Source organism: Cupressus sempervirens, chromosome 11 (assembly GCF_028749045.1).
Source record: "Cupressus sempervirens isolate cs-2001-9-10 chromosome 11, ASM2874904v1, whole genome shotgun sequence".
Classification (NCBI taxonomy): domain Eukaryota; kingdom Viridiplantae; phylum Streptophyta; class Pinopsida; order Cupressales; family Cupressaceae; genus Cupressus; species Cupressus sempervirens.
Window position 1 is genome coordinate 111,239,162 of NC_143128.1, and position 26,588 is coordinate 111,265,749.

Sequence of the window (26,588 nt, forward strand, 5' to 3'; positions counted from 1 at the left end):
ATGATCTACTATTTTCTGGTATTGGTTATATTTGCATGTAACTATTATTTCAATCTAAGGTTAATCCTAACACTTTCTATGGTTTTGAAAGTAGTTTTTCATTCATCGCACTCCTTGATCCTTATATGATGATAGCCCCACTTTTGTGATCAATTTTTGTGAAATATCTTGATCCTCCTGAATAGTCCATAAGGCCTTCTATCCTTGGTAAAGGGAACCTATAGTTTATAGTAATCTTGTTGATTGGTTTGGAATATGTACACAATCTCCATTTACCTCCTTTCTTGAGGGCTAAAATAGTTGGGACTGCACATGGAATTACACTCTTTCTATTCAATCCATGATCAAGTAATTCCTTGACTTTCTTAGCGATTTCCTCATTTTGTTGTGGATACATCTTATAAGATGCTTTATTTGGAAATTAATCACCTAGTATGAAATAAATTTAGTGACTTATGACCCTTTTTGGAGGTAAGGTGAATGTTTCCCATCACTAATTGTGTCCTTAAATTGGTCTAGGATCTCATGTACCTCTTGTGGTATAATCACCTTCTAATCTATCTTCTCCTCTATATGCTTGACTAGTATGGAATACCTCACTCCTCCTCCTCCTTGTAATATACATAAGAATTCCTTTTCATGTACTATTAACATGCTAGGACCTTTGGATTGACTCTCCTCTTCATCTAACAAAGACCACTTTTTTTAGGTGATTCCATCTTTTTTGAAGGAGCAGGCATTCTGCTTACCATCATGAATGGCTTCCCTATCAAATTACCATGGCCTTCCAAAAAAAAAGCTAGCATGCATCCATGGGTAGGACATCACACAACATCTTTTCTTTACACTTCAAAATTTTAAATTCTACCCAAGCTTTCTCATTCACTACCACATGTTGCCCCTTTTTCAACCAAGTTGCTTTGTAAGGATTGCTACCGGGTATTCTTTGCAAATTAAGTTTTGTCACTACCTCATTAGACACTATATTATCAATAGAACCATAATATATGATCACTTTGCATACCTTATTAAGTTTCTTGCACTTGATGCTAAAGAGGGCCCCTCTTTGGCTTGGCCCTCCTTAATTGGGTCTTTGATGAGGGTTCTTCGAAGCACAAAATTTTCTCCTGACTCCAAGTCCAATGACACTTCACCATGCTTGTTGCTACTTTCTTCCTTATATACTTGATCCCTTCTTAGGACATCTATAGGCTAGGTACCCATATTGGTTACAAGTGTAACACTTTATTATAGAAAAGTAAGGTGGTCATCTTCCTTGAATGTTTGATCTTCCCTATGAATTATTGCTTGATCCCTACCCCTTCTTTGTACACCTATAGAACTACTTTTCTAACTCTATTTAATACACTTGGCTTCTCCTTATGTTGTTGGCTTTGCAGTTCTACCCTCAAAAGTTCCCCTTTGTCCTCTTCAATCTTTACCTTTTTCTCTTCCTCTCAAATTTTACTAATCATTATTCTTCAATTTCTCTTCCAATTTGAGAGCTAACTGATAATATTTGTGGATAGTGTTGGGACTCCATTTTTTGATTTCTTTCTAGATATTTCACTTCAAGACATTGATGTACGTAGCTACTTTGATACGCTCAACCTCTTGTTCATTAGACCTCAAACATAGTTTTTGAAATTCCATAGTATAGGATGTCACATCATTATGTCTTTGTTTCAAGTTATGCCTCCTAGTATGAAATTGAACTTCAAAGTCTTCAGGAAGATAGGTTTCTCTTACCTTTTCCACCATACCCTTCCAACTAACTACATGGATTTTTCCTTCTTCGGTCATTTCATCCTGGATAAACTTCCACCAAGTCAATGATGGTCCTCTCATACCCACTTTTTCTACTTTCACCTTTTGGGCCTTTCTAATGTTTTCACATTAAAAGTAGTTATTTGTACCTTGAATCTATTCCATGTATTGATCTACAACCATCTTTATAGTAAATAGTGGCACTCCTTCAAGGTATTTACCACTTAAATCCTTGATAGCCTTGAGGAAAGGTTCCTCATTCAATATTGGATTAAGGATAGGTACCTCATCTTCCATAGATACCTGTTTGAGCTTCGCCTACTCTTCCTTCATAGTGACCTTGCTTGAAACTTCTTCAGTCTTGAAGGCTACTTCCCCAAGCTTAGCTTCCAAGGCTCCAATCTTGTCCTTCATCTCTTGGTTCTCATCTTCCTAATCTCACATGTTTGATTATTGCACCTATTAGAATGAACCAGTGGTTGATCTCCGATCTGCAACTTTGATTTGTTGAATGAGATTCCTTGAATTACAACAATAACCTTACTCTAACAAACAAGTCTCTACTTTTCCTTATACTTCTTGTAGCCTTCTTCAATTCACAATCATCTGCTTCTTACTTATTCACATACATATTTTTGGATATGATAAAATACATTACATATATACCAATCCACTTACTTACCTTCTTGAGTCGACTACAATACCAAATTCATAATTACTCAAAAAGTTGACCTATTGTTGTAACTTAGGTTTGAAGACAACTTAGCAATGTTCTAACACTCAAAAAAATATAGTTAACACTTGAAAAACTTTGGTAGTTGGTTGACATTGAAGCTTGGTCCATCCTAATCACTTCAAGTAGCAAGAACTAGGTTAGCACTGTATGACACAGTGAACACTGGAAACTCATTAGATAGTAAAATGCTCGATTGGCATTGCATGACTTAGTCAACACTAAGTTCATTCACATTGTTAACACTGTGAGCTTAGGAGACACTGATATACCTGGTTAACAATATAGAACTCAGTTAACAATAAGATCTTCATCACTTACACTAGAAGGCTTGGTAGACTTTGCTATGCTCAAGTGACACTGTAAATTTTCTCAAATGCTTGGTAGATACTATGAAGCTCATCATGAATTTTAGTTTGACTTATTAGCTTGGTAGCAATTGAAACACTTGGTTAGCACTACTAGAAGTATGGTAAGCTAGGTAGAAACTATAGAGCTCAGTATTAATGAAACCAACTCACTAAGTGTTAAGTCACTAATAAACAAATGATTTTACCATAAGGTAACCAATCTCCCCCTTTGGCATTAGTGACAAAAACACTTCTCCTACCAAAAATCTGAACTCTCAAAATTTCAAGTCAAAACTTCCCTTCTTAACAATATGGGTCTTCAACTTTTTTATGGTTGATATCTCATATTGGTAACCTCTTACTCTATTTTTTTTAATTTTTCAAAAAAAAATTGTGAACATATTTTCTACTATATGTACATGTGTTGTTTCCTTTCTTATTACAACTTCCCCATACTTATATCTCTCCCTCATACATATATCTGGAGTGTAATAATATTCTCCCCCTTTTAATATTAATGTGAAAGATGCAAAATATTTATAAGTTCATACCAAAATGTGACAAGAAATCACTGTATATCTTCAAAATGATTGTCATTGTCTTGTCCAAATTCTCTTGCAATACCTTTGATGCATGCAAGACTATTTGCATTTTAGCTAAAAGTTCCATAATATGATCAGCTATGGAGAAATTATTATAATGGAACCATGTCTTTGCAGGTGTAATATATTTTTTCATTGCATCCATTTTGGGAAGGATCATGCCTTGAATTTATGCAAGTGTGGCCCTTATTCTAGCTTCTTCCCTTAACAATTCTGCCTAAAGATTTGTCCAGTACTTGATCTTTACAAAATGTGCAAAAATACAACTAGGATCAAGTGAAAGTTGATGTTGTTACAAGCTAGAGTTGTTGCACCAAAAGATCAACTTGTCAATGCCTGATAGAACCAATAGACTTATAGAACATAGGAGGTGGTTAAGCCATGCCATGAATCCTGGAGGGGGGAACATTGGTAGTTAGTCCAACAATCCCCCCTTAGCATTAACCAAGGAGATTCAAACCTGTGACCAAGCTCTAATACCAGTTGTAACAAGCTACAATTTTTATTGCACTAGAAGATTGACTTGTCAATGCTTGATACAACCACTAGAATTATAGAATATAGGAGGTAGTTAAGCCATGTTACAAATCTTGAAGGGCAATGTTGGCAATTAGTCCAATAAATGTGCACTTTCCTTCATGTCCTCATCTATCTTGGATAGTTTATTCTTTATTTCCTTAGTAAATATAGATGTATCACTCAAATTAATAAACAAATAAACAACATTATTTACATAATTTTCAAGTGTATGAAAAATAGTAGATAATTCTACCAAGTCAATAGCTATCTTCTATGCTACCTACTACAAAACTTTAAATTCAAACTTCCTTTCTGCCCTCTACAGAAGTTTTTCTTATACATTTAGTTCCTCATTATACTTGTAAACAACTTCAACAAGTTGATCCAAAATTGGTTTTTTCTCATCAACTTCAATACTTAGTGCATCAATGAATATTCCTTTTCCTTTCTTCTCTGATCTTTTTTCTATTTAGCCCTCTTTTCCATATCTCAGCTAGGGTATCCATTTCTTTAGGGTGAGGTTAGAGGCATCCAAATTTGGAATAAAAATTTCCTTATCCAGATCAATTTCTTCTTCTTTAACCTTTTCTATTAGAATAGCAGAAGGAACAATTTATTTTCCTTTTCACTTGACTTTTATTGTTAGTTGAGGCTTAACCTCAACTAACATTGCACTTATTGTAGTCACAATTGGTATAAAAATAATAGTTGAAATAGTAGAAATAATAAAAATGTAGGAGTAACAATACTAATAGCAAGAATGCTTGAAATACCTTGTTGTAGCTTAGTAAATCCTAATGCTAGAATGATTAGAGCCTATTACTTGATAGATGAAGTGATAGAAACATCACTCATTAGCACTTGGTAATGCTACTCCAGAGATTGGTTGGGTTCTTGGTGATGTAGTTCTCATCCAACTTGATCAAAGCCTTCTTTGAGCTACGTTGCACTAAGGTTTTTCTCAAAGAATGAGGAAGAGAGGCCATGACCTCTATTGCTATCTTCTCTACATCAAAATCTTCAATACTCTATATTTCAGGAAGATTTCCTCCTATAGCTTCTTGATCCTCTTCCTCTTTATCATCATCTCTTCCTACATTTTTTTCCCATGTCATTTATTTCTACATCTGGTTCTTCGTCATCTTTGTCATCAATTTGCACAACTTGATCACTAGGCTTGTATAGCCCATTGATGTTCTTCCATGCAATAATGTTTACGTTTATAACAAATTCTATTTTTTTCAATAAAATCAAGAATGCATTGAGTCCAAGGATTAACTTTTTTTCATTCACCTTTAATGATTTCTTCACTTCCTTATTAGAAAGACTCAACATAAGTTGTGTACGAATTTTTTCTCTAATTCTTGGGAAACTTTCAATGTATTGTCCCATTGTGGTACAACTATCTCTAGTAAGTCATCAGGAACTTTTGATTTTAGTTCACTAGGGGAATACTTCCACCTAGCCATCTTTGCCACTAGGGCATCCTCAATATGTTTCTTCTCTTCCTTGGTCATGGTTTCATATTTCAAGAATTTAAAATCACTTGTGCCTCCACCTTCTGTGAAAAACTTTTGAATGTGATTTTCTCATCTTTTTCATCATTATCACCTAGTTTTAGTTTCTTTCTAGAATTTTTGAATATTCTTGTGAACATAGTAGGGGAAGACTTTGTAGGTTTGGCGATAGTGACATTGTCTTTCTTCTTGGGAGGCTCCTCCTCTTTAGGTTCTTCTTCCTCTGCATTATCTTCTTCTCCTTCTTCTTCCACTAGGTCATCTCATTTTCCTTCAATCAACATGAGAGAAGAACTTGATGATTTGGTGCTCTTTAGTATTTTCTCCTCTCTCTTTCTTCCTCTATTCAATTCTTGGGGAAGCTTGATTTCTAATTCAATTCAGACCTTTTCTTCCTCATAGGTGCCTTAGTGTCATCAATGTTGACCGCCAATAGTTTAACCCATGTCACTCTTGGCCTCACTTTTGGGATGTGGACCTTGTCATAGTCAACTAGAAAATAGATATCTTGCTCATAATATTCTACCAACTTCTTTGGTATTTTGTATCTACTTTGCATTTTCTGTTTAAAGGACTCAAAGTAGTTATCTATAATACTGTCAAAATTTTCACCCATCTCTGCCATGAATTAATTTATCTAATATCAACCTAGTATATCCTTTTAACACACCATAGTTCCTTTGGAAGGGAATTTTTTTTGCACAGGGAAAAATAAACATGTCAAAAGAGAACCAAACTTATAATGATTATCCTTGGAGATTCAAATTCTCTCCATGTTCTTTCTTAATTGGCTTAGTTACAGCTCGAGAAGGTCAAAGGATAGATTGTTCTTCACCACCTTGTATTCTAGGTCAAAAAACTCACATGAAATATTGTCCAAATAGATTGAGTAATATATCTTGTGTGTAATAACATGGATGCCAAACTTGATTTCCATGTTTAATCCATTCAACTTCATGTCTCTTCCATCCCACTTGACAAGAGTCTTCTTTGTCCATTCAACCTAACCTAGGGTTTTTTGTGGTATTTTCCTTGTTTAGCATTGGAAACCCTCTAATTTAATGTATCATCTTCTTCATAATCTAAATAGGGTGATCCAACCACAAATACATGTCGTTGACTCTACTCAAGATGAATTTGATTCATTTCCCTTGGAAATATCCAAGCATGTGCATGATGTGTGTTAACCCTTTGGTCTCTAAATGTTTGTACTAAAGTTTCAAAACACCATCAACACATAGCTCATTGTACACTTGGTTCATCTCCAGGGTTCCCAATTCTTATATAGAACAATGGTTAAATAATCAAATATCATATATAAGAAGTACTTTAGGAGGAATATGTGATTGCACTCTAGCAAAGCCAAGCACCTCTAAATTTTTTAGAATCAACTTGAATGAGGGAGCCTTGAAATCAACTCCTCAAATCAATATCTCCAAATCCTTTTTCACCTTGATGCTAGAAGATCCCATTCACTTGGTTAAACTTTGAACATAAAAGTAAGCTTCAAAAATTACTACTTCAAATTGCTCAAGGGCTCTAAAATTGCTCTTCTTTCTTAGCTCTAAAAATTTGTGGTGAACTAATTCAATCAATTTCCTTTATTTAATAAAAATTTGTCTTTATGATCACAATTAATGCTTCATATAAATGTTCACTTGGTGATAGGCTATCCTCCACTCAATTTAGTCTTTATTGATTGGAATACACCTTCAACTTGGTAAAGTCTCTTGATTCAATAAGAACTAACTGTAGGAACCTAAATTTGATTACACGGCTTTGGTAATCCTATTTAGTTATCTCTAAAGGCATCATTAATTAAATTTATATTTAATTAAATCCTTTGCCATCCCCTAGCTGATTAATTTAATTAATTATCTATAGTCCTAATTGATAAATCAAATAACCTATTATTTATCAATTAATCCTATTCTTCTATCTAATTCCAAAATCCTCATTTATCAAATAAATCTATTTGATAAATAAAACCCTCAAAACTAATAGCCCCTAACTTATCCCTAAACCCTCTTTTTAGCTTAATCCACCCCATCCACCCATACTAACCAAGCTTAGCCACTAACTCACCCACCCTCATGAATGCCATCCACTTGCAAATCTCTAACATCCCTAATCTAATCCTAAACCCAAGCCTAATCCACCCCCTAATGTTGTCACATTCCCTAAGCAAGCTTAAGACTTTCCTAAGCCAAGGAAAGTCAACAATATCAACTCCCTCCAAAATATCCCAACCACCCAACAATGAATGCTCTTACAAAAACCATAAAGACTCTTACAAGCTCTTACAAGCCATAATGAAGGGTCTTTATGAAGATATTATCCCTTGAGCCTCCTTGTTGACTCATCCATCCCCTCTCCTCCATCCACTCACCCTGTGACATGTGTCACTCCCTGATTGGTGCTAAACAAGCATAATCCATGTGCTCCCCTTTGAGTGCATCTTAGCCCTCCTTAAGCTTTCATCTTTCCTTGCATCTTAGCCCTCAAACCCTCAAGCCCTTAGCCTATAAATTGAATCCCCTGCCAATCCATTTCATCAAAATCTTGAAGCTAAAGTTATAATGCTAGTTTGTGAAACCAAAGCCCTTAACCATACCCTTATGATGCCAAATTGAGAGCTCACAAAGCTACCAATTTGCCATTTTTCATCTCCATTGAAGCTAGTTTTGAGAACCTTGAGCATACATACCAAATCTAAGCAAATAGACTCATCCCCAAAGCAGGTGACCATCCTCATTGAGAGAGCCATTCTATGGCTCATATTCTCATTTGAGGATTTCACTTTGTCTCTCATATATGTTATGGTTTTTATGCTAGTTAATGCTTTTTTTCTTTTAATAGATTAGTATTACTTGCTAACATATTTCTCATATACACTAACAATTCAGAGAGAACTTCAAACTTGGTAAAGTTACCACCACTTGCTTTGAACTGAGTACTTGGTAGAGTCACCAACTTGGCATCTGCATCCAAAATTAGGTTAGGGTATGCAACCTGACCTTTCTCAGTATAGTCTTGTGACCCAACCTTGCTTAATAAGGTCTTCAACTTCCATCTTCACTTGGTGATCCTTGTACATCCTAAATGTTGATATAAATCTTTTTCTTGTTAATTGGAATTGATATTAAATGTGTTCTTTTGGATCATAGTTCCAGTGATTTACATAGGTAACTAAGTTGAAATGGATGAATCACCCAACTCATTAACTTGGATGTCAATGATTTCAGGGCCTTGGCTTGCATTCTCTGGAGATTTTTGCACCCATTGCTGCCTCATTTATTTTCTATGTTGATCTTATTTTGGTTTTTAAATATGAGTGACAACACATTCAAGTCATAATCTCGTGAAATGATAGTGCAAGCTGAGTGCATAGAGAAATTCGAGCATAAGTTGTTAGATAATTCATACTGAGTAATATACTTAGTGTTGAGCACTAGTATGTGCCCAAAAAATGGTATGTGTTAAGTCACGCAAGTGCCAAGAAAGTCTATGCATTCCAACTGATTCAGGTGACAAGAAAATAATGTATGCCAAGCCATTCAAAAGTCAAGTGACAACATTAAAGATGTAGTGATGACTGAGCATCAGAGGCTTTAGGTGCCAAGTGAATAATTTTTGGCATAGTTATTTGTAATGACACAAACTTCTAGGTAAACCATTTTTGTGCTGATTTAATGATTATTTTGTGATTTTGGAAGATATATACAAATGTATATCATGAATCCCTATGTAATACACACAACTAATTAGAAAAAGTGATGTATTAAGTGACAATATGGATCAACCATAGCCGTTAATTCCTACCTAACCCTAGTCCAACTAATTCTTCTTAAGGAAGGAAAACCCTAAAGAGTTTACATGCATGTATGAGAGGATAAGGATGAATGCTAAGAGCAAAGGCAGAATTCATGGTGACTATATAAACTATGATAATGATATGAATTAAAGAATAAGTTATAGAGAACAAAGAAACGAAAAGAGAGGACAAAGGAGACATATTTGATAAGAACAATCAAGGATTCAATAGGAAAGAGAAGATCTTATATATAGAAGAAGAGTGCTAACTAGAGGATCATGTCATTGAATCATTCTAATAGGTGATATATAGAAAATCTACTAATAGAGTAGCCTTACCTTGCTTTGAGTTCTAAAAAAATCTTGTAAATATCTTAATTGAGTGCTTACTTTATTGTGACTTAATGTCCCTAACAAGGCACACTTTAAGTAGGGTATTAAAATTCTTTAACAAGGCAAGACTTAATAGTCTTTGTAGGCCTTTAATAAGGTAGACCTTTCATAGGGTAGATCATAGTTTATGATCAAACAATTATAACCTTAATTGGATACACTCTACAACTGTAGTAGTGAAGATTTGTGGGGGTCATCCCCACCCTAGTTTAACCTTCTTTATGGAGAGTTTTTGGGTAGCCAAATATCATGTGTCAGGTTTTATTTACTTTATGTTAGGTATGACATGCATGGATAGTTATTTTGGCTTACATAGTTGATTATGAGATGGATGTATAGTGAATATGATTTGGTTAAAGCTTTGAAGTGTTGATTCACCTTCCCATTGTTATTTCCAACAATTGGTATTAGAGAATTGGTTCTCTTGAATGAAAGTTTGACAACTTTGGGGGAAAGACCTTAAAGATGGAACTCTACAGGTTGGAAAAGGTTATTGAAAACCACAAGATTGAAATATAACTTATCCTACATCAATTGAATGAAGCAAAAGATGAGTTGAAGCACTCATTGAAGAGAAGGAAAGAAATGGCTACTCAACATGTTGACACTCAATACAAAGAGGTTGACACCACTGGATTATTAATTGAAGGAAATTCTAGTGATTTTGTTGAAGCTATTGGAAATCTAATGGAAAAGAATATTTCCCTAACTAAAGAAGACATAAATCTAAAAAGGGAACAAGAAGCACAATCAATACTATTATGTGAGAAAACTATAAAGAAAAAGAAGGCTAAAGAAGAAATGGTCATTATTGAGAGGGACAAAAGAATATTAGATAATTGAATGGAAGAGAAGATATCATATGTGCAAAAGCTTGCTAACATGCAATTGGACACAATGAATCAATTTATGATTGCAAATCAAGAGCTAAATAGGAAATATATTGAGATTAAAACCTTCGAGACACAAAATTCCCTACTATAAAGTGAATTGAAAGCAAAAAGAGAGAAGCTTAACAAGCCTACTTAAGCCATAAAGTTTTTTAAAAAATTGATGGAGTCACCAAGACCTAACAATGATACTACTAGATTGGGATACAACTCTACTAAAGAAGGAGAATCATTCAACAGTGGTGTATAAAGGAGTAACATAGGTAAGAATAGTAAGCCCACTTGTCATAATTTTAGAAAATTATGTCATACAGTTAATGTCTGCAAGAGAAAAACTTTCAATCAAAGCCCTAAGAAGAAATCAAATGTAACTGCTACAACTACAATAGGCAAGGACATTAGACGCATGAATGGATGGCCAAGACTATGAACATACAAAGATTTGAAGGCTACTGTTAGCTATCAAAAATATGGAAAAATCCAATCATAAATGGTCATCAAAAAAGAAGTCAAGGTAAACCATTATGGAAATTCATATGATTGGGATTACAACACAAGATATAGTTATCACTATTGTCAAGAATATGGTCATGTTCCTAAAAAGTACATTAGAACACATTTAAGAGGAAATTACAATAGATGGTTAAGCGTGAATACATGCTTTAGTTGTTTGAAGGCTAGCCATGTTAGCAAAAACTCTCCAACAAGGGAAAAGAGAAGGTTGAAATTGAAAAGGTAAAGGTGTAGATGAAAAATACATGGAAGAAGAAAGAAGATTGAAATACATTAAGCTTAGATGAGGTCACTTCATCCAATAGATTAGGTGATCACATCACCCCCAACAAGGAAATCAAGAGTTATGTGTGGGATTGATCTTTCAAAGTTATATTGTACATCAGTTCCAAGAATCTTAGATAAGAAAATATTATATATGAATGAATTAAGATGCAATGTATTAAATAAAACTCGAAAGAAATCTATATTTTTATTATTCTATATGTTGTTGTCAAGCATGGAAAGTTTCATAGTTGTTGAGTGTGAATGGAATTTTAGTTGTTGCCAAGTGATGGAATTATGTTAGTATTGGTCAAGCTTGCTATGTTAGTTGAGCATAGTGGAAATCATGTGTAAGCCAACTGAGTTGAAAGAACTATGATAGCCAATTTACAATGTTAGAAATAGGAAATACTTGGGATGGTAAATCAATATTCTAAAAACTTTTTTTGCCACTGGATATTATTAATTACTTTTAACCATGCATAAAAAATTAAACAAGTCATGCTAAACATTAATAATAACCATGCATAAAGAGAATTCATAACACCAAATTTTGTTAACTAGGGAAACCTGAGCCAAGGGAAAACCCTAGTGGGGATGATACCCACTAGATGATATATTGATATATATTTTCCTTGTTAGAGGATGGACCTTTTTAAGAGTCAATGAGTAAATTTAGTATAAAGAGTCCCTATTACGAGACATTGAATCCCTGTTAGGAGTTGTAGTACAATGTATGCAAGAAGATTTCATTTTCCAAACACACACTTTCAATTACAGGAAGATCTCGCTACCCAAACAAGTAACTAAACTTTAAGCTCCTCAAATATAGATGTATAGATGTTGTAACTTCTTCTCAACTGATTTCTAACCTCATATCGATCTTGGATCATAAAATCAAGTTCTCAAAAACTTTGCATATATTGCTTCACAAAAAGTTTGCACATCACTTTTCACATCACAAATAGCACACTTAATCTCGCAAGATATCCTTTTCATAAATATCATGCCTTTTGATAAATTGTTTCTAGGTTGGCTAAGACTACAATATACCTTTCCAACTTAGAGTAAACATCTAGGATGTTGGCCCTAATTGGTCAAGTAATCCTTTTGTAAACAAATAATTCCTTTACCATTAATTCCACTATTCTGTTCATTGGTAAATCATGAATATCTCTTTTATGTATAGTCCATACTAATGTCCAAGGTTATATACATCATCATCGACATGTATATTGTCTCCATCTATCATCACTAGTCATAATATGATGTCAGAAACATTTTACATATAAAACAATGTACTATTGTAAACCAATTTCATACTTAGACAAGTTTCTAAGTACCAAAAGCTAAGTATCTTTATTTCCAAGGTTTACTACTGTAGATGCTCAAAAATGGTTTGCATCTAAGGTTTCATCACTTCTTCATACTAATTTCTCCCATTTTCTCATTCTACTAACTTTGATCTTTTGGCCAGATTGACCATATTTCATCATTTGTATCCCCTTTCACATCAATTTCATATCAACTTGAAATCATATCAAATCCACCTTGAATCACCCCAAATCAACTTGAAATCACCCCAAATCAACTCGGAATCATTTGAAATCAATCCTAATCAACCCAAAACATATCAAACATCCCAAATCAATCATCATTTATCTGACTCCTAGGTATTGTTGTGGCTTTCAATGCCTTAGAAACCTATCAACTTATCAATCTTTTCAATTTGACCTTAGTACTGTCATGGCTCTCAGTGCTAGGTCAAACTATCATTCATGTTATCCAATATTTGAAATTTTTGAGGCTTTCAATGTCAAATCATGGCATCATCAACCATTTTAATAACATTGACAATGTTCGACGGTGTTATTATGATCAAACCTTATCAATCAATTTCAATCTTGTAGCATTTACAATGTCGGTTAAATGTTACATATCAACCAATTCATGTCATGTATCCTTGGCATGTTATCAACTTCAATTAATCAATTTTACCATGGCTTTGGTCTACCTTTTCATCATCTTATTTGATATCCATCATCTTCACATTTTCATCAAAGGATACAGTCGCATTCATTTAATCAATTTGGCCAAAAATTTACTAATTTTCTCTATAGGATTAAATAGCCCATAATTTAATCCTATTCTTACTAATTATTCTTCCTAATTATCATCCTCAATTAATTAATTTTATTAATTAATTGATTCATTATCTGCAAACCATGAAGATTTTTAATTTCCTAAGTTCCATTTCCCATCATTCCTAATTTTTATTTTGTGGAATAAGAGGATTTTTAATTCAAATATTCCATAAAATATTGCATTCTCATGACACTTGGATATGACACCTCGTGGATTCTCCTTCAACACTTGGCTGAGACTTCTCATAATCAAATATTCTTATTCTCTTACGCATGTCTCTATTTGGCTTCTTTGTCATAGATTCTTGGCTTTAAGTGGGTTGAGGTGTCTTATGACGCGTCATAGAGTCTCTTCCACATTTAGCCAAGTTTGACTTGCATGTGTCATAGAATCTCACAATTGGCATATTCTGTCATATGCATCATAGGAATCTCTTGCCATATTGCATATCCGTGGGTGACAAATCCAATGCTCTCACCCTCCATGTCAATTATAAGATGGACCCCCTTTCTCTCATTTCGGATCCAAATGCTTAAGTTTTGAAAATCCAAATCTTTGAATCTTTGAGTCTCTACTTCTTTGCATGTTGCATTTTCTCTCTCACATAAAATCACACTTCAAGTATTCTCATGGCATTATCCACATCATAGGCTTTGGCTTCAACCTTGTGTGCACTATAGGCGAATTGGAGCTATAATCATTTGGAGAAGAAAGAAGAACATGGGAGCTACAAACGAAAAAGGGGGTTTCTATTGCTTTCTTAATTAGTTTGGCTTTCATGGTAGACTAGTGGGTGCTAACGTATGTTGATTGAGTTTTGTGATTTGCTCATAGTATGTTATGCATTTAACCCATTTTTCTGGTCCTACAACTACAAGTATGTACATCATGTGTGTTAATATCAGATTAGTTTTGATAAGTGAGTGTCAACACACTTCATGTCAAACTAGTAATACATGCTAAGAACAACATGTAAATGTTAGACCATGCTAAGTTGTAATGAGTGTCGAGTCACTCATGTGCTGAGTCACTCTAGCTCTGAGTAGATAGACCAAGTTGAGTGATTCAAGTGTTGATTAATTAATGGATGCTAAGTAGTACAGGTGCTTAGTTAGAAGTAGAAATACAATGTATGTTGAGCATCGGTGACTTCATATGCCAAGTAACATAGTTTTGTCATATTTTTTTGTAATGGCATAAACAACTATGTAAACCATTTTCAAGCTGACTTAAGAATAGATTACAATCTTTTGGAGATAAGGAAAAATCTATATGCGGATTCTGTATGCAATTACATGCAACCAATCAGAAAATGGGAAGGTTTAAGCATCAAAATAGATGAATCTCAACCATAGATTCATACCTAACCCTAAGCCACTAGAGATTTATTAAGGATGATGAAGCTCTAAAATCTTTATAGTGTACAAGGGGTGAATGATCAAATTGGAAGAGTGAACAAGATAGTTTGCAAAGCATTCAAGGTGACTTAGAAGTAAGAGTAAATTATAGAATCAATTAGTGAAGAATAGATGATAGAGAAAGATACATCAGTGATACATTAGATCATGAAGGATCAATCAGAGATTGTGTAGAGGTGATCTATTATCAAGTAAGCAAGTGCCAACCATAGGATCTATGCTGAGACATTTTAACAACTGATTTTAGTTAAATCTCTTAATAGCGTAGTCCTAACAGGTTGTATGAAATTCTTTAATAAGGTGCTTACTTAATTGTAAGTTGAAGTCCTCTAACCAGGCACACTTCTAACAGGGTGTTGAAATCCTCTAACAAGGTGAGACTTAATAGTCTTTTTAAGACTTTCATAGGGCAAGCCTTTCATAGGGTAGACCATGATTCATGGTCAAATCATTGTAACCTTCATCGGATACATTTTATTACTGTAGTAGTGAAGATTTGTGGGTGTCATCCCCACTCCAATTTTACCTTCTCACTTGGAGGGTTTTTGGATAATCATATATGGTGTTATGTGTGTGTGTTTGATTACATGTTTACATGATTGATGCATATGATTTACTTGTCGTTTCAGTATATTAATGCATGTGATGTATGAATGATGAAAGTTTTACATCTCCAAGTTTAAACTCCTGATTCACCCCCCCCTTAGAAGTTTCCTCTCTTCCCACTTGTAATACAAATAATGTGTTGCCATTAATGAAAAAATTACATCACTTCATATAGCTAATTATCAACATACAACTATAAGAACTAGACATTTATAGCCAATTTTTTGATCATTTGTATTAATCAAAGATAGAAGAGAGAAAGAAGATTAAAATGTTTGTGAACTAGATTAAGCTACTACTCATCATTATTCATAAAGTTTTAAAGGTATTTTACTAGTGCCAAGTTACATTAATTGAATAAAGCCAAGATCAAGAAGCACAAGAATAGTACAATATGGACCAAATAATGTATGATCATAACAATATGAGAATGAATATCTGAATATCTTTGGATATTAGATTATTCAATAATTGATAATTGATGAATGTACATTTACACTAGAAGTGCATGTATATAAAGGCCTCTAGAATGAATATGATTAGCAATATGATAAGCCTCACAACTAAGAACATGTCCACCAAGAGTGGATTATCCTCCATTTAGCACAAAAGTTTGTGAAATGATGAGATGATAAGCTAACATAGGTGTGTCAGATAAAAAGACATTGTAGACAACATTTGCTTAATTAGAGTGTGAACAACTGTGTTGTCTACATGACAACTCAATTTATTTTGCAAACTCGAGTGTTGTAGACACCATGTGCTAAATTAGAGTTTCTTACTCCTATATTGTCAAAATGACAACTCATATGAGTACATATACTCCTAGGTGTCTAACCTAATAAATAATAAAATAATGCATTTAACCTAAGTAAACTTAAGTAAAGTGTAAATAATAATTATTTACACTAAAGCTCTTCTACAAGTGTTATGAAGGAAGGAAAATAAGTTTTCAATTTTCAATTAATAAGTAATGATGTTAGACAACCACCCTATAGAGCTATTCTTGAGATAGCATATAAAGGAGACCCATCTAGTTCATTATCAATGATACCACCAAAAGTTTTGATGATTCAAGATGTGAGATGTTGTTATACTAGAAAGATAGGAGAAGTAGGAGACATGGAGATAAGAGATGCATACAATAGATTGTGTGATAATGGATTTTTGAGGGATAAGTACAAAATAGTTGAATGGAAAGGGTTAAGTCATGCCATATATTTTCCTCAACTTTTTAAGACTAAATGTATACACATAATCCTGAGCTACATACATGATAATTAGATTTCACTTGAGAAAGGACCTATTAAGATCACTAAAAGGATCATAAATTGAGTATCAAGGTATCCTACCCTTGATAGACCTAAAATAATGTGAAGTGATGTAAAGAAGAAAATTGAGAAGAATATAGGAGTAGTATCGAATCAAAGAGGGATTTCTATTGACATAATATTAAAACCCCTAATTTCCTTAGTAGTGAGAGTGTTTTCTCACAATTTCTTTTAGTCTAGTAGACTAAACAATGTATCCTATATGGTCATGGATTTGGGATACAACATAGTTAAGAAAGATCACACCTATGGCCTTGCTAAGTTACAACTTCAATAGCTATCTAAAAACTTGGAGGCCATAAGGAAAATGAAGATTGCATCATGAAAGTTTGTTCTTTATTGGTCTGCATATTCTTCTATGTGTAGAATACTTTTCCTACATTTGGAAAAGTAGTGTGGAAAACTAGTAGGCATGTAACACTTTAGATTGCATAGCTCATAGAGAAGCTTGGAGAAAAATTTGAATATGTGATGATAAGCTACTTTGAAGATTTCAAGAAATATATGAAACAAAGATTAAGAATACTTGTGTCACTAGTAGAACAATACTACAATGATGTTTTCTTTATAGTTGATGCAAATCATACATATGTGTTGGCAGCCATACCTAGGGTCAGATGCTTGAAGCCCTTATTGTTGGATACAATTGTTAATTGTGTATTGTCTTTAATGTTACACAAATGTCATATCAATCATCAGGTAGAGTTTATCAAGCTCAGATGGTCAACAAAGCAATTTACAGTGACTATCAAGCATTCCTGAATGTTACACAGAAAGTTAGCTCTTACCGAGCTCACTCGGGCATCAAAGAATTTTTGTAGCAGAAAGTTAATCTTAACTAAGCTCCCAAGGTTAAAAAAGGGAAAGTCAATGTCTACCGAGCTCACTCGGTAAGCGAAGGAAAGTTAGCTTTTAGCAAGCTCACTCGGTAAGCGAAGGAATGTTAGCTTTTACCGAGCTCACTCGGTAAGCGAAGGAAAGTTAGCTTTTACCGAGCTCACTTAGTAAACAAAGGAAGGACAGTATTTACCGAGTTAACTCGTTCTCCAAAGGAAGTTGCAAAGTTCATAGTGTTTAACGAGCTTCACTTGGCTAACACTAGGGAAATCATTTTGGAGTAGTGGTCACCGAGCTGGGTCGGGCAGCAAAGGATTTTTCTAAAGAATTAAGTTTAACTATTTTGTGCAACCAACTAATTTTATGTTTTTTAGTTGTTGTAACTTGTAATTGAGCCGACTTGACAATCTGTAAGGTATATATGAAAGGCCAAGTTGTGAATTCAAAATGATGTAAAAAAGTGTGGATGCATAAAAGTGCGAATAAGCAAATATATGAGAAAATGTTGAGGAAGGATTAGATATCCATATGAAGCTGCAAAGTTGCATTCAATCAGTAAGGATCTAGTGAAGCAGAATAGAGATCTATATTCAGAAAAGATAAGTTGCATATATTTCAGATCACTTCATTTTTTCTTTCTAATCATTGTAACAGTGATTCAAAATCTCTTAACAGAGTTGGTTTGACAGCCATTTTGTAAATCCTCTAACAAGGTGACAATTCAGTTGAATTGTTTTAAAGACCTCTGACAAGGCCACTTCTAACAAGGTGATCAAATCCTCTAACAGGGTCACAACTAATAGTGTGTTTTGTAACCTTTAACAGGGTTGGTTCCTAATAGGGCTCACTTCAGAAGAGTGAAAATTGGTAACTAGTTACTTGGTGTTTTTTCCCAAATTGGGTTTCCACATTAAATCTAGTGTCTCTTGTGTTCATGTTATTTCTTTATGCATGCATGTTAATCACTTTAAATGCTTAATAAAAACATCTATCAAGTTTTAGCATTTATTTGTGTGGTTACCGAGTGTTAGAAGCAATTGTATTTTAAGACATCTAAGGATCTGTAGATTTATTTTTGTGGTAACTGATTCACCCCTCCCCTCTCAGTTACTCCATCTCTATTTCCAACACTTACCATATTAGGTCAATGTAGATGAGGCATTTTCAGCTATCACAACTCTACTGGTAGATGAAATTGATAAAAATGCCACATAATTTGGAAATTATGATGAAGCCAAGTCAAGAATTACTATAGAATTGAAAATAAATTTAGTAATGAGAAATAAAAACAAACTAGTGAAGAAGCTAAGATAGGGATTTGGTAAAGGGGGAAAAGAAAAAGAAGAAGAAGAAGATGAAATAGGGCCAATCCCCATTGGTGCTCACTCAAAGACAAGGAGAAGATGAGGAAGTTAATGTAGAAGGTGCCAAGGGAGAAGAAGTCAAGCAATCACCTAAACCAGTTGATAAGAAGAAGAGGAAGGAAAAATAACAAGACGTGGAGATACCCAAGAAGCTTGTGAAAGTTTCACAACAGAAGCCAATAGTACCTTCTACTAGGTCTAGCACAAGGATAGCCACCAAGCAAGTTAAAGAAGATTAGAAACCAAAGGGTAAAATAACTATTTCCTTAATAGAGCCAAAAGACATACAAGAGGAGAAAGTACACTCTAGTAGTCGAGTAAAATGTGGAGAAAACAAAGTCTAATGAAAAAGTAAACTCAAGGTGGAAAGCCACAATCCTTCCTTTTATTTAGACAATTTGTGTGACAATATTAAGCATAATCCATATATGTCTAGATTCACACATGTTGAATTTGATAAGTTAGGAAAGATTGATATGAATAAGGTAGAGGAATCCATATACGAGATGATGGCTACATTTAAAACAACACCTATTGAGATTGCCAACTCACTACCAAAAATTCTATATGACTGAGTTGAGAAGAAATGGCAATTTAGTTTACAAACTAAAAGAGAGATCAAGGAAACTACTCTGGCCCAAGTCATGCCTAAATTTCCCAATAAAATTTCTAATGAGATAATGGAATTGCACAAAGGTGAATTTACTCCCAAATACAGAGCATTCCATATTTTAAAGAAGAACATAGAGGATGTGGTAACCAAAAGAATAACTATTTGGAAATCAATTTATGGGTTATCCACTCCTCCAATAAAAGAGAAATGTGAGCAAGAAATGCAAGACCCTAGGAAAAGTGAAAAAGAAGAAGCATACACAACACAAGATGTATTAGTCAAGGATGGAAGTGTGAGAGGCACTTAGGAAGAAACAATGGAAGAGGTCACAATTGATGATGAGTGGCAAGATGAACAAAATATACAAGATGTACAAGTGTTGAGTAGTAGTCCACCAAATGTAGACCAAGTGAGGTAGAAGGACTCAATAAAAATCAAGGATGCTCTTGATAATTTTTCTCAGAACATCAATCCTTTAAATAATGATGATTTGAAGAAGATATTGAGGGATTCCACCATGGTAGTAAAATTATGCACAAATTCTATACTAGTGAGAAAAGATGAAATTGAAAACGGGGAAGTAGAAACCATAGGGAGAAAGAAAATCATACATCTAGTGTGCCCTCTCCATCTATAGAGGTATAAAAGATAGCATAAAAAAGTGCAAGGACTAAAATAAAAAGTGTTACTACTGAAACACAACCTATAGTACCTCTAATGCCACTCATTTTAACTAAGAAAGCCTTAGTCATAGTTGAGAAGGATGGAATTGACTTCAAACTAGTTTAGGAAGCAAGTATTGTACCTACTCCATATACACAAGGTGCAACACATAAAGAGGTGAGTCAAGGTGATAAGTTTGAAGAGTTAAAGGTAACTACTACCCAAGAGGAACAAGCTACCATACAAGATCTAGTTACCCTACCAGTTTTTGTTACTCCTACTAGTAGTTAAGATTTTCATAGATTGAGCACTCATGCCACACCTTTGTAGATATCAAGGCCAACTACAAAAACATCAAGGAGCTTAGATGAAATATCTTATGGAGATATAATCCTAGATGAGGTGACTGAACTACCAAAGTTTGATCTTAACACAATCACCATATAGTAGATGATCATTCTATAGGAAGCTCTACAAAGTAAGAAACAAAAAGAGTTGCTAAGAAGGGAGAATATACAAAAGCAAGTTCTTCATGACATCAAAGATATATTTCTTGATGTTTTCTGCCTTCCAATCCCTAATGAATGTTGAGCTATAATTCTGCATGATACTTAACAACAGGAATCCTTTTAAACTCCTCTCTTGAAAATCTAATTTGAGGATCAACTCCAAGGTTCTGGGTGATCTTGTAACCTATTAGAATTTTTTCAATTGAAGATAAATGTGAATGTTCATAAGGAGGCCTTTGTTGGTTCTAAAACAATTCAGATAAGATGTATAATCTGCTTATTGTCTCAATAGAATAACCACACAAAAAAGATTTATTTATTTATTTATTTTAAATTTTCTATTTTATGATGAATGCAATCAAAAAATGCAACTATATGAATTCCTAATTCAACCAAGGGGTTAGAAAAGCAAACAATGAAGATAGGGTGACAAGAAATTTAAGAAAATAACATGAAAAGAAAAATCCTAACAAACATAAACTATGGAAACAATGCATCTGCAAGTTAAGAATTCAAAAAGATTGGTAGGTAACCAATGAAAATAGGAGCAATGCTTCCTTAATTCCACTGATGCAATCATAAATGGTAATTTAGTAATCATAAGATGTTTCACTTTTCATCAAATTGCAAGGGCACAAAAAGTGCACTGATGGGAGATGAAAATTTATGCAAGAACAATATGATGATCTCTTCTTGAACTAAGTACACCATTAGAATTTGTAGACCCATAGAAAACACCATAAATAAAAGATCACACAACCAAAACAATGCAATAAAACTATTGGCTCAATTACATCCCATTAACATATATTCACAAAATATAACACACTTAGGCAAGAATAACTACACTCCAAATACAAGCACCAATAACATATATTATTGCATTATAATAATGGTGGCCACATTGGAATGCATATTACATTCCTAAATTTACAAGAAATTCTCTCCTCAATTTGTGTTGAGAGTGAGAGATCTCTTTATAAACATACGCTTCTAAACTAGTAAAAAAAATCTATTTATGTATAAATTGACTCTCTAAATGGTGCTAAGTAGGACTCCACCCTTGTTTATATCAATTAATGGATGCATGAGCCTTTACATGACTTAGAAATAAAGAAAGCATGAGAAAAGAAAAAGAAAAAATCCATTAGATGATGTAGGAGTCTCTGGAGATGCCAAAAATTGAATCTTCAACTTTACTAGGTGTTTGTAGGAGTTAAACTATTATCGAAATGCATTTTTGGTTCATGGAAAGCTCCAAATTTGGAACTAGGAGTTAATTATTAGTGTACCTTTCAAGAAGTGCACCTACACACTTGCACACCTATGCACCTCAGAAGAAATTTGTGCAAGGTGCTAAATTCACCAAGAAATCAAAGTTCTCAGTTTTGAAAACAGTTTTTGGGTTTTTCTCAAATGATTTTTTAGATCACTTTTATGTACTTACTTTGATCTTTCTAATAATTTACACCCTCTTTAAAGGCAAAAAATATCATAGACCTAAACTCCTTCTTCTTCTAAAATCCCAAGGCACATATGTTGAATCTTGTCATTGATAGTTGCATAAGATGAAGAACCTATTCTAGTTCATGTATCCAACCTCTGTATCTTTGATCTTCAACGTAAATTGCTTGATTCTTTCTTCTCTCTGACTGCCTGATCCTTCCTAGTTAGAGAAAAAGTGATCTAGATTATCCAAAATGATCAAATGTATGAAACTTTTCCATATCTTTTTTTACAAGTTTTTTCAAGTGTTTTTAACTGGCTTTTTCAAAGGTCTTCTGCTCAAAATTTTAAGTTGAAACCTTCATTGGTCCCTAAAACTGGGTAACTGAAGGCTCATCATTTTAGGGACTAAAATTAGATATTTCATTCTTTCCAATTGTGTAAATGATTTTGAATTGTGAGCTCTAGGTCAAAAGTTATGACATCAATAATCTAAGGATGCCTTTTTTTAATGTATTGACTGGAATTAGATTTTTAATTCTTCTTTCCAATGATGTAAGTAGTTTTGATTTCTAAGCTCCAAGTCAAAAGTTATGACCTTAACAAGTTAAGGATGTCTTTTTATCTACAAAAAGAAGCAAACATTAGTCTGGAGAGTTCAAAAATATAACCTAAAAAAATCCTAATTACGAAAAAATTATGAAGCGGAAACCTTAATTTACCAAAACTGACTGAAAACATTAAAAAACCTATTAAACACTTTGAAAAACAAAATTGCACACCTGGCGCACCTCAAAGGTGCACTGAGTGTGCACCTTTTAACCCACTTGGAGATGCTTAATCAATATAAAGGTGCATAGCTACACACCTTGGATAGGTGCACAACTATGCACCTTTCACTTGAGCTTGCATTAGTTTAGGTTTATTTTTGTGTAAGTTTTTATACTAAGGTGTGCAAGCTACACACCTTAACTTTTGGTTTATTTTAATGTGTTGTGTGTGCCGGTTTTAGAGGGTGGAGTGAGTGCATTGGTGCACCTCAAGAGTTGCATAGGTGTGTAGCTGCGCACTTGCAAGAGGGAAGTACTTTTGTTAATGACTTAGTGCACTAGCACACCTAGTGACATGTGCTAGGTGAGCATTTTTACTTGCCCAAAATGACTTTTCTTCTCCAGAACATAGTTTTTGAGGATTTGGGTTTCTACGTAGACACCCTAACTAGGCAGAAAATAGTAAGCAAAACCCTAAAAGGACTCAAACCCTAGACTAGGGATCCAAAAAGATAAAAAATAAAGTAGGGGTCCCCATTTGTAGGTGAAATGGGGCATGTGTTATGAAACCAACCAATGAAGATAAATCAATCATAGAGAAACTAGTAAATATTGGTTACAAGATTAGTGATGAAGACCTAGATTCCAATACCAAACTCCTAGAATGGTCTAAAAGAAAATTTCACACTAAGGTACTCGAAAAGATATCTAGTGCTATTGCACTACCATACATTGATCTAGCAACCAAGATGGAGAGTGTGAAGAAGGTGTTGAGGAATATATTCTCTATTTATGCCAAATCATATGATTTGAATCTTTTCACACAATAAGTTTAGATGGCTATTGATAGCTGCAAGGCAATTTACAAACTATAGGTAACACTCTTAAGCTATTTTCTGGTGAAAGCCAAAGTAATTTTTAGAGGTTACTATCTACTCAAGGTCAGGTAGCTAAGTTACACTCACAAGATGCAAACATAAGGGCTACCTTGATTAGTATCCAATCCACGTTGACCCCACAAATGGAGGTTTTCCCTAAGGAACTAGCCTATTATGAGACTTTGATGAAGAAATATTCTCATATTTCTAGTTGTGATGGCTTAGTTGACATTGCTACATAAGTAGACATTCAATACTAATCTCTAAAGGTAGCATTCAACAATTGGGATGCAACATAGAAAATCATAATTGAGATCTATAATTTTTTTTTGGATAAACATGCTATTAGTGTACCACCTAGAACATAAGTGTCAAAAAAATGGTATAGTAATATAATGGGGATCGTAAAGGAAATTCACATGCATAAAATAGTTTTGCCAAAAAAAATTTTGAGTAAGGGGGAGTATGAAGATAGAAACATGGGGACAATAGGAGAAAAAAAATTTGCTCAGTAGAAGTATATATTTAAGATATAGAAAGGAAATATTTACTTAGGGGAAGTAATGAAGAAATGGAGAAATGAGGTATGAATCCTAAGTTATCCATTTTGGAAAATTTTAAAAATTTAAAATTTTGTATGAGAATCGATTAAAGTATATAGATTGGCTAAGTTATGCTCATATTAAGGATGTATATGGATGATCAAGTGTTTTTGCCACTCATGTCAAAAGGGGAGATTGTTGATCTCATTTTTTTTTGACATATGAGGGACAACACACTTAAGTCATAATCTAGTAGAATGATAGTTCAAGATGAGTGCATAAAGTAAGTCAAGCATAAATTATTAGATAATGCATGTCAACCAATATACCTAGTTAGTGCCAAGTAGATGGTATGTGCTATGTCACTCAAGTGCTAAGAAAGTTTATAAATGCTAAGTGATTTAGGTGTCAAGAAAATAGTGTATGCCGAGCCATTTAGAAGTTGAGTAACAATATTGAAGATACAATGATGGCCAAGGATCAAAGTCTTCAAGTGTCGAGTGAATAGTTTTTGGCACATTTTTTGTAAAGGTAAAAACTTCTATGCAAATAATTTTTGGACTAAATGATCTTTTAGTGATTCTAGAAGATATATAAGAATGCATATTATGAATCCCTATGTAGTACATACAACCAATCAGAAAAAGGGATTTGTTAAGCCTACAATATGGATCAACCAAACCTATTGATTCCTACCTAACCCTATTCCACATTAGTCTTCTTAAGGAGGGAAAACCCTAAAGATTTTGCATGCATGTATGAGAGGAGAAGTCTGAATGCTAAGAAAAGAAAGAGCATTCATGGTGAATATGGAGGGTATGAAAGCAACATGAATTGAAGAATTATCCAAAGAGAATAGAGGAAACATGAGAGAGGATAAAGAAGACATATCTTATTAGAAGGATCAAGGATTCAACTAGAAAGAGAAGATCTGATATCTAACAGAAGAGTGCTAACCAAAGGATCATGGTGTTGAATCATTCTAATAGGTGATATAGAGAAAATCTCCTAATGTACTAGAGCATCCTTAACAAGTTTTGAGTGCTAACAGACTCTTGTAAATATCTAACCGAGTTCTTACTTTATTTTGAGTTAAAATCCTCTAACAAGGCACACTTTTAGCATGGTGTTAAAATCCTTTAATAAGGTGAGACCTAACAGTCTTTGTAAGCTTTTCATAGGGTAGATCATAGTTTATGATCAAACAAGTCTGACCTTAATTGGATACACTTTACAACTATAGTAGTGACAATTTTTGGGTGTCATCCCCACCCTAGTTTTACCTTCTTTTGGGAGGGTTTTTGGGAAAGCATGTATCTTGTGTCAAGTGTTATTTACTTTATGTTATGCATGACATGAACATAGATAATTATTTCAATTAACATATTTGATTATGAGATGGGTGTATGATGAATATGTGTTGGTTAAATTTTTGAAGTGTTGATTCATGCTTCCCATTGTTAATTGCAACAATTGGTATCAAAGAATTGGTTCTCTTGAAGGAAAGTTTGATAGTTTTGGAGGAAAGATCTCAAAGATGGAAGTCTACAAATCAGGAAAGGTTATTGAGAACCAAAAGATTTAAATACAACTTATCCTACATGGGTTGAATGAAGCAAGAGATGAGTTGAAGAGATCATTGAAGAGAAGGAAAGAAATTGCTATTCAACAAGATGACACTCAATACAAAGAGATTGACACCACTAGACTATTTTCAGAAGAAAAATTTGGAGAGTTTGATGAAGCCATTATAGATCTAATGGAAAAGAATAGTGCCCTAAGTGAAGAAGTCATAAATCTCAAAAGGGAACAAGAAGCGCAATCAATACTATTGTGTGCGACAACTAAAAATAAAAAGAAGGCTAAAGAAGACTAAGCCATGATTGAGGAGGAAAAAAGAATACTATCTAATAGACTAGGAGAGAAGACATTAGATGTGCAAAATCTTGTTGACATACAATTAGACACAATGAAACAATTGATGATTTCAAATCAAGAGCTGAATAGGAAAGACATTGAGATTACAACCTTGGAGATACAAAACTACCTACTACAAAATGAATTGAAAGTAGAAAGAGAGAAGCTTAACAAGCCTCATGAAGCCA